This window comes from Drosophila pseudoobscura, chromosome 4 (assembly GCF_009870125.1).
Source record: "Drosophila pseudoobscura strain MV-25-SWS-2005 chromosome 4, UCI_Dpse_MV25, whole genome shotgun sequence".
Lineage (NCBI taxonomy): Eukaryota > Metazoa > Arthropoda > Insecta > Diptera > Drosophilidae > Drosophila > Drosophila pseudoobscura.
This window is the reverse complement of record NC_046681.1, coordinates 15,926,983-15,942,782: the sequence shown is the minus strand read 5'-3', so window position 1 is coordinate 15,942,782 and position 15,800 is coordinate 15,926,983. Positions and strand designations below refer to the sequence as shown.

Sequence of the window (15,800 nt, the reverse complement as noted above, 5' to 3'; positions counted from 1 at the left end):
TAATTTTTCATTTATTTATTCTTTATTCTTATTTTTTAAATTTAATTTTATTATTTTATTATTATTTATTTTTAATTTATTTATTCTTATTTTCTCATATAATTTTTATTTTATTTTATATTTTTTATTTATTTTATTTTAATTATATTTAATATGATACAAATAGAATCATAAATTGATGAAGAATCGTTCAAAAACTGTTATGTTTCTGAAAATGTACCAACCAGAACTCAACAGGGTCCACTTTTATGTGTTTTTTCACAGCTAAGACAACATTTTATATACATAAAATAGTAATATATTCCACAGTTAGCCAAGGATCCATCGATCTGCAAGAGCATCAACAGTTTGAGCACTCAAAGAAAGGCTCCATCCTTTCTGGTTGTTGTTGTTTTGGTGGATCTGTTGTCTGCTTGCTGCCGAAAAACTGTTGCATACCTTTGGGGGTGGGCTTGGGCGGCGACAGCTCTCGGGAGCGACGAAATGCTTTGCATACTTTTTAGCTGCGTGGCCGAGCGCATGAATAATTGATTTCCATTGCCCAAAGTGGCGACTTTTTCGCCCGTCCCCCCCATTTCTCTCTCTATATCTCTCATTGTCTCTCCACATATTTGTCGCTTCCTCTCCACCCCGTCGCTCTCTCTCTCTCCCTCTCTACCCTTTCACTCATTGTCGCTCATTCATTTGTCAGTTTGCTGGTTTGTTTGTTTGTTTGTTGGTTGGTCGCATTGTTTATTTGTTTGTCGCTGCTCCTGCCTCTGCTGCTGCCACTGTCGTTGCATGCAACATATTTTCACTTGTGCTGCACTGCGGGGATCCCTGCATAATTCCCATCGTACCCTCACCATTTTTTCGGGTGTTTTACCCCCCGCCTTTTGTTTTTTCAGCCGCCTGTCGCTTATCAGTTTATTTGTGTGCTTCTGTTGGTGGATACAGCATCCCCTCGCTCCCACTTGCACCCTGTATATCCCCTGCTGACATATGGCTCCTTGTGTGCGTCTGGTGCTTGAGGGGGAGGGTTGGGGGCTGCCTTTAATCCCGTGGAAAACGTTGCCATGGGGCCCGAAAAGTTTTGCTCATTTCAGTGTTAAACATTTACGAGTATTTTTCGGTATTAAATCCTATTTGTAATGGGATATTTAATTTCCATAAATGTTTGCATATTCTCTGCATGTTATTACCGATATTAGCCCTTTGTCTGTTCTGTGTCCGCTATGGGGAGAGCTTTGAATGGTAAATTGCTTTGGACAACATGCAATCAAGGGGTTTCCTGATGATAAAATCGGAGGGCTAATATGATTGTTTTGTCTGACAGCTAGGGAACAGCCCATAGACCTGGGAAATTGGTGTTAAATTATGGGTTAGACCTTCACATTTTTCTCTGAAGGTTAATCCTTTATTAAAGCTTAAGCACTCCACCATTCTGCACTTTAATCTCCAGCCCTTCTTGTGACTTTAACTGGCTTTCACTTTCAGAGACCAGACAACACCTTTCATCCCGTGTAAATACACATCTCTTCCCCCAGACAATGCCTCCTGGCCTCGAAATCAACATCAAACCGAGAGTTTCCGACAAATGACAGACCATATAGATGTACCTTTTGATATATGCGTTGACAATCGCAGCGGCAAGCCCCCAACCAAGGCTCAAACTGTAGCCAGGAATCCCCCCCCCCACCAATCGAAGCAGAAACTGTAGCCAGGATTTGTCCCCAACCCACCAAAGCAGGAACTGGCCCTGAATCCTCACTGTATCGCCGAGTCGGTGGACAATGATGCGATGCGACTGAATGACACGCTGGACGCCAATAAATGTCATCCGGCAATTAAGTCAAAGGTATAGCCCGGCAGATAAAGTGAAATTTGACGAGACAGAGGGGAAAAAACTACCCTCCGAGAGGCTTGCCAGGGGAAATAGACCACAGAGGAAACAGTCAGTCAGGGGTATACTTCCAGGACATTTCCAGGACATTTCTCTCCCTCACGAGAGAGAGAGAAAGAGAGAATTCCTTTTGTTTTGGGTTATTTTGGGCAGGCGGCAAGTTTTTGGGGGTGGATGGATTTCCTTGTTCCGCATTCAAGTCGCAGACGCTGCTGCTGCTTCTGACGCCGCCGTCGCCGTCGTCGCCGCCAGGTGCCTGCCCTCCAAGGAGTGTCTGTGTCTAAATGGAAACTGAAACACCAGTTGATTGCCCCGTGGCTGCTGCCTGCTGCTGCTGCTGTTGCATGGATATGAGGGTGTTGCATTTCAGGTTGTGTTGCGCGTATATATTGCATGTGGTTGCTGCGGCCTGGCGACCAGGAAATGGCAGTGTGGCAGCGTGGCAACGTGCCAGCCGCCGCCTTCGTTAGTTTCTAATTTCTTTACGGGCGAAAAACTAGTTGTGACAAGAGGCGTACTAGTATATGGGAGGTCTCTATGCACTGAGGCGAAAAATTACGGATAAAAGGTAGTTTTCCTTATGATTTATGATAGTTTTCTTGATGAATTTATCATGAAATGGGCGTAAAATTAGTTGGAAAGATGGATTTGAATAGAAATAAATATATAAATTAAGCAAAGAATCAATATTCGAACCAAAATTTGTACTATTCTAATAGACCTAAAAAATGACAGCCAAAATTCGTTTTTTGATGAAAGAAAATCCTCCTCAAATAGAGAATATATTGTTGAAAAATCCTACGTCAACAGGTATTACATTCTTGGCTTAAGATAGTTTGATGTTTTCTTATTTGTGAAACACTTTTTCCTCTGATATCGATGACATATTGCCAATGAAATGAATCTATAAAGTGGACAGCAGTATTGTGAAATTTTCCAGAATTTATTTGAATCATGAATGGACATTAGATCCCTTAATTAAACTAAGATTAAATCTTGTTTCAAGATATTTTTTTTTAAGAAAAAGTTTTGCAAAACCTTATGGTTTTTTCTTTGTTTCCAATTATTCATACGCTATTTATTTCTGTCAGAAAATTCCTCTCGATTTGCATGATATCTTCCCCCGTTCTCAAGAGCTATGCTTTTCCCCAGTGCATTTTGTTGCGTCGTGCTATCGGTGGCAACTTCTTTGCCTATTGTTGCATCTGCCATTCTGGCCCCCGGCATTGCGTGTAGTTTCCGACTGAAATGTAATTAACATGCGATTTACCGTTTGCATTTCAAGGTGTCATAAATCAGGGCATTGTTCCGTGTACCCCCAGTGTACCCCCAAGGGGCTTGGACATTTTCTACTGCCGCTCAAAAGTGGGATTGCCCTGTCGGTGGCTGGGGGCGCGTGTGCCGTCATTAAAAAGCTCACATTACCGTTGATTTCCTGGAGGCATTCATTTGGTAAACATGGCCATATGCATTTCTGATTAGGGGGGGTCAACCCGTTGGCCAGAGGCAGCTAAAAGGGGGTAATTTGAAGCCTTTAAAAAGGGTTCGATTGAGTGGCATTGGAAGAAAGAAGAAGAGAAATAAACTAAGATTTACGAATTAAAAAAAAAACCAAGGTCAAAATAGTGATTTTTGGGTGAAAAAAATCAGCAGCCACACTATTTTTTCATGGGATATCCTGGTACAAAATAATTTTGTGTTACAAATTCTTTTAAAATAATTAAGAGTTATAAAATCTCTTATTTAAGATTATTTTTTAAATATAAATTTAAAATATATATTTTTTAAAATTTTTAAAATATAAATTAAAAATATAATATTTTTTTTTTAATTTTTAAATAAAAGCTTGATAATTAATATACAATTAAATAACAAAAATTAATAATAATAATAATAAAAACTTTTTGCTATTAAATTATTATGAAAATTATTTTATATCCATACGATTCCTGGTCTAAAATAAGAGATTTTGGTTCCCATAGCCATAGCCCTTTGAATTCTGAATTTCCATGAGATTTGGTATGGAACGAGCTTAGGTTTAAGTATATAAAGTAATGGTCCGTTTTGGGAAACTAGAACCCTTCGTTTTCATTAAATTTGAATAAAAAGTAAATTGAAAAATTGAATAATAGAAAAAAGCTAATCTAATCAAAGACTAGCAAATCTCAGGGCAATGATTAATAATGTGGCACCCTTAAGCATTCTCCCTCTCTCCTGACCACGCCTCTGGGCAAGGGTGGTTTCTGGATTAAGTTCTCCCCTGGTTTCGAGTCGAATTGCGTTGCGGTACCCGGTGATGAGAAGTCGTAAATTTTGCAAATATCTGGCGTATCTGTGATGTAGATTTTGGCAACTCGACAACGACGACGGGGACGAGGACGAGGACGATGTGCTCTCGTCACTAATTAGGTGTGAGCTTTGGGGGCGTGGCACCCACTCTGGAATAATTAACCAAAGGCTGCGGCAGTCCTGCAAATCCTGTTAGGACATGATTGCTTTAAACGCTCTACTCAGTGCCGCATTTAAATTGAATTGTGAGTGGGAGGAACACACACAAACAACCAAACAAACAGAGAGAGAAAGACACTTCCGTCTGCTGCTTGCCATTTCCGTTTCCGGTAGAACGCGTGCAATGGGAAATGTGAAGCTTTTGATTTTGGTTTTGATTTTGCCCCACACTTGGAAGGCCAAGAAAGGCCTCTCTATAAAAAATCCAAATACTTGTCAAGGAAGAAGTAAACTTAAAGAAGGAACAAATTTAACAAAGAAAGTAATCAAAAACCAAGGCTAGACAGAAAAAAGCAAAAGACATTTGCGCCAGGGATTACCACTCCCTCTCTCATCGGCTAATCCAGGGAGGGGCCCTCCTTGATGCCGACTTCATTTGATTTACTGCAAAAGATCAAAGGGCATCCAAGCATTTGGCCCCCTTGTTTTGCATAAATTGAGTGACATTTTTTGGGGGCGGCTACAATAAAAAAATAAATGTCTGTTGTACTTTTTAGGCGTCTTTAAGTTGCACTGAAATTGAAACGGTGTGCTGCTGTGTGGCTGGGGAAAAACCACAGAAACCAACGTTACAACACACACACACATCAACAGCAGTCCTTCCGTCCTTCAGTCCTTTAGTCCCTTAGTCGTGTGCTGCGGTTTGACTTATGGTTTTGACTTCTACTGACATCTTTGGGTCTACCCTTCCCTCCTGCCTTCCTTCCTGAGGTTCTTGCACCTGCCACCTGTTCGTTTTTGAGCCATTTTTGGCATACAACAAATGCTTATGACATATTTTACACATGTGCTGTGCACGCACTGTGGTATCCCACAAGGATCTGCACATGAGATGCATTTCCTAAGCTGCTCAGTGTGAAAATTTAGTTTATTTTCTGCGAGTAAACCAACATGTCGCGTTGATGCTTTGTTGACTACAGCTGAAACTATTGCAAATAAACAAGTTTAATTTAACGTTAAGGGTTTTTCCATATTTCTCAAATATAATATACATTTACTGATTATTTGAATACGTTTTTAGTTTCTAAAATGCATAAATTTTATTGTATTATTATTTATTTACAATTTTATTTTAATGTACAATCCGATAATGTATAATCCGATTTTGTAAAAAAATTATGTAATGATTTTTTATTTGTTTTTCTTTTTAATAATTTCTTAATTAAGATTTATTAGATTTTCTTAAATTTGTTAATGTGTTTTTTTTATTTGGGTTTACTTGGTTATTGTAAACTTTTTATACGTATTTTTTCTGTATTTTTTTTTATAGTTTTTTTTTTTTAATTTAAGGAATAGATAAAATAAAAGTATTTTCCTTAAGAATTAAATTTAAAACAGCAGTCCCATAGATAACTAAAACTAAGTTGAGTCTAAAAATCTCTGCAAATTGGTTTTTTATCTTTTTTTTCGTCTTTTTTTTTTTGAATGAGCTCCTCTTTGACTTTATTGCCTTTCCACGCGTTGAGCTGGAAAATTGCCAACAAAAAAGTTGAACTCCCATAAAATGATGCAGTCATATGCAAAGTTTTTTTGATAAATTAACATTTGCCCATTCAGGCAGGCCATGAAATTTGGCTTTAAGCGATAGATTAATCTCCCAGGCAATCTTTTGGCAGGATGCCTGCTCACCTTTCGGCACAAGCAGAGTGGGAGCCTCCTTTCAAAGGAACATGTTCTCGAAAATGTACTTAAGCCATCCAGGCGGCAAACCTGAAGCTCATTTAATTTGCAAAACATTTCTCACACAGAGCCCAAAAACCGACAAAAGTTTCAATAAAATTAACACTCAACTTGTTACACACAAAAGGAGCAGCAAGGGAGTGGAACAAAGAGGTCTCTATCTCTGGCTTGCTCTCTATCTCTCTGTCCTTTTCCTCCTTTGTAGAAAGCTAACACAACTAATTAAAACCGCTTTGTAGACTTCATGGCAGACACATTTATTAGTGGGAGTCTCAGCTGAAAGAAAGGCTTCCTTCCGCTAGATGCGAGTATATCCTGGTAGTCGTAGGGGATAGAGGGTAATAAGGTATGCTTACTTAAAATCCATACGGTATATCCATAAGGTGTAACAAATGAGTCCTTCTTTGAGTTGAGAACAAACCAGTATATAGATGGCATTGTGGCATTTGTAATTTTCAAGATATAGCGATTATATTTGGTAGCATAACTCCTCTAACTACTTGCCAAAAATCATTGGGATTGGATAATAAATAGTACCTTTTAGAAACGCCTGTGGTATCCGTAATTATAGGAATTTTTTATAGGATATAGAGACCAAATTGAATTGAATTTAATCTTGTAATACTATTGTCTACCTATATGCAAAAAATCGTTAGCTACATAATGATTATTCCTTAACTTATTCCCCTTGGCTGTCGGGTCATTCCTTTTTCCATTATTTAGAGAATATTTGTACTATATAATTTTCTAGATATTCTAGATATCTGCACACATTAGTGGGCATCCCTTAGTCGCTATTATCACCTTTTTCTTAAGGACTTTTTTGTGTGTTGTGGCATAAACCGTAGGAACTTGAGCCTTTTCGCAAATTTTAACCGCTAAGGATGTGGGCGTGGCAGCATCAGCGGCAGCTATATGAGCAACAAGCAAACCGCAACGCGCCGAACTTCATTAAAAATGCACACGAAAGGCAGAGGAAAAAGGTTCAGAGGATACGGATACGATGGCTCCATTGGAATGAAGTTGCCATGGAGATGGCACCCCCAGTCCCTCAGTCGAGAGAGAGAGAGCCACAGCTGCAGGAAAGTTGGGCTTTAATTTATGGCACTCATTAGATTCAATTTTCGAGCACCTGAGAGCAGAGAGCCATTTGGCAGGCGTTCAGCAGTCGCTGCAATTGTCTCCACGGCCAAGAATATAAAAATTGGGGCCAGTAGTCAACTCCGGACAGCTGCCAGACGGATAAGTCAAGTCAGAGACAGGGACAGGGCCAGGAGCAGGGCTAAGGACTAAAGCCAGGCACAGAGCAAAGGGCCATGACCAGTCTAAGGCAAAAGCGCAGTAGCACTAGCAGCAGCAGCAGGAGCCAAACGTTTTCTAATTTTCCACGCCATTAAATCACGGATTTCAAGCCAGACGCATGCGACTGGCAATGTGACATGGAACGTCCTCCCACTGCCAGGAAATGGGACGACGGACGCACAACAAAAGGAGGCACAGCACCAGTCACAGGCCCAGGCCCAGGCCCAGGATGCTGTTGCTGCAACTTGCCCAAAAAACAAGCAAATGTCCACCCACAATTGAGATGGGGAACTGAATGATAAGTTTTTGTACTCTGATGTGCAACCAAAGTTGATTCAATCTTGATGGAAAAGAGAGAAAAGACTGCAGTTTAGAAGATGGCTATGAGGATGCTTTCTGAAGAACTTGTCTGGGATTTTAGAGAAAAAGAAGTTGGGCTAACTATTAATTTAGGAATTTTTTGAAGCTTAGGAAGAGGCAGGATCATCTCAAGTATATTTTAAATGTATTTTGAAGAAAGGAACGACCTAATGATGTGCTCTATGCTGTTTGAGGTGGGAATGATATAGTCTTGCACTCCACTAAATATCCGTGTTGAATTAATCGCCTTAGAATCCATACAAATCTGTTGAAAAGATGTCTTCGAGGAAGCAGATTTTCTAATTAGAAGAATACATCCCCCAGGAAAATATAGGCAGAGCTTGTGTGACTGAAAATTCCTACGAAGAAACATCCCCCAAAGATTGCATGATCAATCAGAATTTCCAACAATTTGAAAGAACATCCGCATTGTCATTGCTTTTGTCCCCCAAAATAACACCCGCATTGTCACTGTTTTCCGCCCCAAAAAGAACTCCTGTATTCCCATTGTTTCCTGCACCTTTTTGCAGTCTCGAAAGTTTTTTCGAAATTTATAGCAAGATTTCGCAGCGAAAAAAAACTGACCTGATCCAAAAGGAAACATCACCAAGCATCGCCGAACACAACGAGATAATTTCTGTTTAAAGTTTTTTTCTCTCGCGGAGGAACAGCAGCAACGTGACAGGCAAAAAGATAAACTTGGAAATAAACTTTTAACACGTTTCAGTTACTCGGCAAAAGGGGGCGTGGGGGAAGGTACACCGATACACACGCATCGTCTCGTGTACTCTCATTAAATGTGAGACACGGAAGAAAAATGCAATTAATTGTCAACGCATTTGAGAAACAATTTTTATAGCATTGATTGCAGGTGGAGAGCCAGCCCGGAGGCATTGCAGAGAATCAATTTAATTGAAAAAGTTTGCCATTTTTCTTTGGAGTTTTCTTTTCCTTCGTCCGCTCTCGCTGGCGACAAAGTATTGTAATTACCGTTAGTTGTTGTATTTGAAAGCTAACGGGAGTCGCCTTGTGTGTATCATCAATAAAAATGGCGACAATGTTCAGCCTAACATTGGAGAAATGATAGCAAGAGAGACAGAGATACTCTCACGAGTATAGTGTGGCGGCTGAGTGGGTGTGTGCGGGTGTGTGTGTGTGGGTGGCATCTTGAGGCTAAACTTTTGTGCCCCACGTTTCGTTTCGTTTCGCCAAAGTGCAATTCAGCGTCAACTTGAACTTTTCGCTGTGTTTCGTTGCATGCAACGTGCAAAGTTTTGTTGCACAGGTTTTTTGTTGCATAAAAATGGGAATTATTGATTTGTAATCGTGTTTGTTATCGATCAATTGTGATTCGATTAAGAATTTATTGAATAATGACTACAGAAAGGTAATGAATCTTAGAAAATCTGACTAAAATATATATTCTCCTATTTGGGCTTAAAGAAAAACCACTTTCAGATTAAACTTCTGCATTATTGCTATCGATAAATTGGGAAACGATTAAAAAATAACTTATGAAACTTAGAAATGAAAATATTCTTTTAGATTAACAAGAAAATGTACTTTTAGATCAAAGTGGCTAATCGTGGTGATTTGTAATGAATTCTAATCGTGGTTTGTTATCGATACCTTGTGAAACGATATATAATCATCTAAATAAGGAACTTACCATTCGATTACAAATTGAATAAATCATTCGGAGAGCAAAAGATATATAATTTACTTAGAGGAATGTGACCAACAAACGAATGCTTTAGAAAATCCCACAGAAGAGTCTACAATCTTCGGTGGCATCGTCTTGCCAGCGGTGCCCCCTGTAATTGGTAACCAAGTTGGTAGCTGCTCCTCTGGCTGTTGTTCCTGTAATTGTTGTAGTTAAAAGTTAGACAGCGACTGCAACGAGGCGGAGGACGGCCACCGTTTGCAGGTGTTCCCTCTGCCATATTATTTACAAGGGCAACGGAGAATATAGGGATACTCGTAGGTTGGGGAAAGGCGCACAGGTATCCCTGTTATTCGCCCACAAGGTACCTATAATTTAGCGCTGTTTATTTGTAAATGTCTGAAGCGACGCATCGAGTTTGCAGGAGGAGCACCTCGACATCCAAGTCCTTGTCCTTGTCGGCGCCGACGTAGTCGTCGTCGTCGTCGTCACGGCGCTCCATGTCAACAGGGGCAACTTCATTGTCTCGATGGGGAGTACGAGTACGAGGATAGAGTACGGATGTGAGTGAGTGTATATCGGTGACATTAAGTGCAGTTGGTTTGTCGATTCGCAGAAAAACGTTTTGCAATTTATTAACTGACATTTGAAGTGTGCGCTCCGCCGCGAGGATACCGTGAGCGAAGGTCCTCCTCCGTTCGGTGGCTCCCATGACACTTAATGCCATTGCCAGGACTGATGCCAAGAGAGCCCCGGTGCATTGCATATTTGATTAAGCTGACAGGCGCCGCAAGGTACGCAATGATATTTGCAAAACCCCGAAAACTTTGCAGACAAACGAGGCCCCAAACCAAATCCCAATCCCAGTTCCAATCCTCCATTAAGGCCAAAACACAGGGAACAACAATAATGCGTAAGTTTTCCGCTTTATTTTCGCAAGAAACGAGAGAAGTTTTCGGCAGTCGAAATTGGAAAGAGAATATAGCCGGAAGCGGAAACTGTTTTGATATGTTTAAGCGGGTAAAGAAAGCAGGAGAAAAGGGGCAAAGGACCTTTAAGCCCAGACAAATACAACGGCCCTTGGTGGTTATTAAACGCTTATTATGTGGGCGACAGTTGGACAAGGGCAATGCCAAAGGCCCATCACAGGACTTGTGCGATTAGCAATGCAAAAAAAGGGAAAATGGGGGAAGGGAAAAGGTTAATGGTCGTTGGACTACTCGTAGTCGGACCTAATAGTTATTCCTTGTGAACCTACACAAATGTCAGCCACATCTAGGGGGGTCCTCGTCCTCGTCCTCGTCGGAATCCTAATTGTTTATTTATGAAGTGTGCAACTCAGGGCACCTGAAAGTGTCCGTAAGCTGTTGGTTTTACAACTAAAGCTTTAAATATTAAAGTTAAGACGATTTTGATGGGTGGATGGAAATATAAGGGGTATCGATTCGTACGAAAATGGCTCTTTATTTTTCAATAAAAACGGAATTAAAGTGTATTTCCAATCATCGTAAATGTGTGACTGGAAAAAGGGAACACAAGTAGTTTATTTTCAAAGATATTTGGCATTTACCTTTGGTATTTTTAAAGTATTTTGTAGTATATTTTCCAGCGAGTATATTATTTCTTTGAGTACGTTACTTTGTAGTATACTTTAGTAGCTTAATTGTATTTTTCGTAATAACTTTTTAAGTATTTTTATTATATTTCAAATAGTATTTTATAGAACTTTTTTTATTAACTTGTTTAACCTATTTTAGATAGAATTTTATTTTTATGTTGTAAGAGTTTTGAATTTAACTTTTTTATAGTATTTTTATTAAATCTGTAGTAGTTAATTAGTTTATTTTTTGAAAATTACTTTTTTTTGTACTTTCATTATTTTTAGTATTATGTTGTTTCAGACCTTTTTGGTTGGTTCTTTTTAAATAATTACAGTTGATTGTCGAATTAAGGTCATAAAACCGACTCATAGTTTCCAAGCCCCCGATGATATTTTACTATCGAATCATAGAGAATTCCAGCATATAGAACCACAGATGCTCGTTCCACACAAACTACAACCAAAACAGGGTATCTTTAAACAATGACACACACCACCAAGGCATCTGCCTTTCAGAGGCTCAAAAGGATTCCATTTGTCAGAGCTTATCAGAGCGGTAGAAAAATTGTTTCCGCCCATATGATATGAGCCCTACAATACATTCCATTTATGCGTAATAATCCCACTGAGGCAACCGCCCCCGGGGCCATGCCGCTAGTTAGTATTCCATGTTCAGAACTTCCTTTTACCAATTAAGCCCCAGCCACAACTATTTCAGACCTCTGTTTGGCCGAACAGCTCTGGACACTACACGATGCCACTCCCCAGGACAGGACACGGCTCTCTCCTTCTCCGTCTCTCGCATTTGGGAGGGCGAAGCTCTCAGGTGTCATATTCCTGGCGTAACAGTCGGGGAATGTGATCCCAAAATGAGAAGCTGATTCATTCATTTGATATGCACGACACGACATGGGTAAAACAAACAGACATTTAACACTTTAATGTTCTGAAACACACGGCACAGAGCCACACACAAAACACAGATGGGGTCTGCTGATGATCCGAATGCTGCGTGTTGTTTGAGTGGAGGAGGAAAAACTTCAATTAAAATGCCAGCATAACAATACACAATGGACTATCCGGTGGTGTTGGTGTTAGCGCTTTACCTTTTTGCACAATTTATTTTTTTTTTTTTTGCAATTTGCAATTTAATGCAAAATAGCCGTAAAGCCACACGCAGAAAAAAGGCCAAAGGACAGATGGACGGTGGGGGGTTAAAACCCCAAACGCTTTCGCATTGCCATAAAACGCAATGGAAGAGCTCTCTTAACTGCCACCAACAACAGCAACAGGGGCAACAACATTACCTACAATTGCAACATTAAAAGCAACAACAAAATGTCCAACCTGACTGACAATGGGGCACTGTGGCTGACAATCGTATTGCTGGCTGCGTTTTGCCCCAGAGAGGAGGAATCCCTTTCATAATTTCCATTTGTTAAGGGTGTTCTGGAAAGCAATATTTATCTATTTTAGGGGAATCGTCAGGTTGAATTAGGATTTTGATTCTATATATTGGCATTTCTTCATTTTAAATTATAGATTTACAATAATTATTTTGTGATTGAATTGAAATAGTTGTTAATTTAACCTTTTTCTTATAAAATTATAAAAGGGAAATCTTCAAAGCAAAGAAGATCCTTGGTTTTAAAAAAAGCGTATTGCAAATCAAGCAGAGAAACCATTTTTGTATAATTTCTTACCATCTACTTACTCCCATATTTACAGACAGTTCCTCTGTCTTTGCGCCTGCATTTATTTCAGAAAAAAATATAAATTGAAATACAATCATTCTTACTTGGGACTAAGAATACAAAATGATATATATAAAACGGATTTAAGTGACAAAATCCGTTGTAAAATTAAGCTTTGATGAAAATGAAACCAAAATAATGGAGAAATTACTTTCCAGAACCTTTCTTAAACATGTATTTCTTACATTTGCTCCCTATAGATGGGAATGAGAGTGACATAATTGTCCTTAAAACCTCTGATCACAAAGCTAATAGATAAAACTCTATAAAATCATATCTTCAATGTCCAAATCTTTAATTTTGTGTATCTCCACTGTGAAACCACTTTCCAGAACATTTCTTTCACTTGTGTTTCTCCCTGCGTATCCTATTCCTCTGGTACAAGCGTTTCGTGGCTTTGTTTTCCTTTGCATGGCGAAAAAGATGCTATAAAAATGTACAGTCAAGTGATTTTGTAGCAATTTGCAGTTTGTTGGCATTACGAGTGGCGGCGGCAGGTGAGCAGGTGGAGCAGGGCTCCACGGGGTCAGAGGTGGAAGAGAGTGTGGACGGACCGGCTCGTAAATCTCTTGGCAAATGTTTGCCAAGTGAGAGCGAAGCAGGTCGCTGATGGTCGGATCCTGTTGCCTTGGCTGTCGGTAAATTCAATTTATTTAAAAGCTTGTCAACAATAAGTCAAATGAAATGCTTTGCTCAGCTGTAAATATGGCGGTATACCGGCCTGCCCCATATAATACTAGGACTCCGTAATAAAGCTGATTTATTTGCACAGTGCGATTTGCTGGCAGTAACCATAATTGCCCTCGACCAACGGGAAATCTCTTCTTTAAATGAATTCTCGAAAGTGGGAAGAAAATTCAGTTGAGGAAATGCAAATGAAATGAAACATTTTGTGGCTTCTGTTTGGCAATAAATTTTGGATTCAAATTGAAAGACATTTATTGTGGGAGAAGATACAACTTTTACCCTTTTGTTCTCCCCTTTTCGGCCATGTCTCCTCTCTATGGATAGCAAGTTATTTCTAATAGTTCCGCTTGGCAACAGTATATAAATCTTTGGCCAGGCGGTTGGGGCTCGGGTTCTGGCCAGAGATAAGCCAATGTCCAATGGACAGTTACCACAGCAATTGGCTGCAGGACATGCGGATATATAGTGGACCCTGCGATGGGTGGCCCTTGCTCACAGGACATTCCAGCACGATGGTGCACATCCTGCCCTGAATGTTGATGGGTGGATGCTGGAAGGGAGCAGGAAGGAGCCTGGTGACGTGCCACATTTGGCAAACATACAAATATCAAGTGTTTCTATTTTTTAACATTTGCAGCGAAAATAATGCATTAAATGGGCGGAAAGTGAGCAGAAAAGGGCAAAATTTCAGACGAGGGCTGTTCTAATAGTTATCCAAAGGTTAACTGTTTTTGTATATAATTCAAAAACAGGTCAAAAGCCGTCATATATGAGGCGGATAGAACAATGGAATGTATTTAGAACAAAACCATATTAAACTACTTCCTTCGAGAAAGTGAAATGACTTTGACTTTTCATACAAAATTAAAGACATCACCAGCATCTCCTGTAAAACTTCCAAACTTTGACATCCGATATGCCTAATTTTCACTTCCGACAAAGAACTCGTCATATTGGGCGTTTCGCGTGTTCCCTTCGAAATCCTCCGGGTGTACATATATGTTAGCTCTTAGGTCTGTGACTTTGTTATGGCTTGTAGCTTATCCATGTAGAAGACCCCTGTGATGTTCGCAAATCCGCTCTTGTACTCTCTCTTTGAATATTAGTACTGCCCGTTCCATTTCCGACACTCTATAAATAGGTGCTTTGCAAAGGAAAAACACCAAAAACCAGTAGATCTACATTGACTGCATTATTACCCGCTGACGATTGACAATCGGTTGTCATTTTATAATGCCTCTAGCTACCTTTTCCAATTTTTTTATTTCTTATCGCTTAACTAGCTCATCTACGTATAAGAAGTGGAAACCCCGAAATATCAAATTCCGATAGGATTTATTTAAATGGGCCATTTTGCGGAGTGCAAATGATAGTAGCTTCGACTTATTGAATCGAATGAAATTGTTGAAATAACCGGCCATATCTCAACAGATGATTGTCAGCATCTTGCCTAATCATCAATCGAAGTGAAGTATTGAAGTTCGAGCCATCCTCTCCACGGGGACTAGGTATTGAAGGGAATAATCGCATTGTACGACGCTTTAGAACAATATCACGCAATGTTACAATCTCGCCCACAATAAAAATACAAATTATTAAACATTTTCAAGACCCTGAAATCTATCATAAAAAGTCGGTTTGGTTAAAAGCGGAAAAAGTTTACATTTTGTGGACTAGTGCTATCGACTGTTTCGGCATTTTATATAGACTTAAATATATGTATATATACAGATACAGCTTTAAACAAATGAGGGAAAAAAACTGTGACACAAGTGGAGTTTAAATAATCAAATTTACTGCACAAAACGATGCAGTAGTGGTTTCTACTCCTATCATTGGGCTGGAACACCCCAAAACCCCACTCAGTGTTGCCTAAGGGCTCATAAATCTAGGCAAGTGTTGTTGAGCGACTGCTGCAGTGGCATTGCATCCTGTTCTGGCGTTTAAGCTTAAAATATTGATTTTTTTACACTCGTACATATTATATTTAGTTCTGTTTATTCCTGGAATCTTTGGTATTCAATGAATATATTGAAAATATAACAAAACATTAGTCGGAACGTTTTTCTTTTAAATATCATTATTTAATTTTCCTCCTTGGCTTGTGCATTAATCACTGCACTTCATTAAAAGCCAGCAACCAGACGACAACACCAACAGCAACACAATAAACCAAATTACTTTTATTTTTTTTTTCTGCAGCACTAACATGTGGTCTAATGGTGGGGGGATGATCCACCATGCCTTCTCCACTCCACTCCACTCCAGTACCAGGAAGAAAGAAACTTCCATTTACAGGAGTTTTCCTGCTGTCATAACAAACAAATTCCCAGCATGTGCGTCTCCAGAGTGGCAGTGTGGGGT

At 39.5% G+C, this 15,800-nt stretch overlaps 1 protein-coding gene across 1 annotated transcript in view; it reads left to right on the top strand.

Moving 5' to 3' along the window:
- The window catches only part of slam (slow as molasses), a 67,123-nt gene that overhangs the window by 14,373 nt on the left and 36,950 nt on the right, over positions 1–15,800 (top strand). The gene's annotated exons all lie outside the window — the stretch shown is intronic.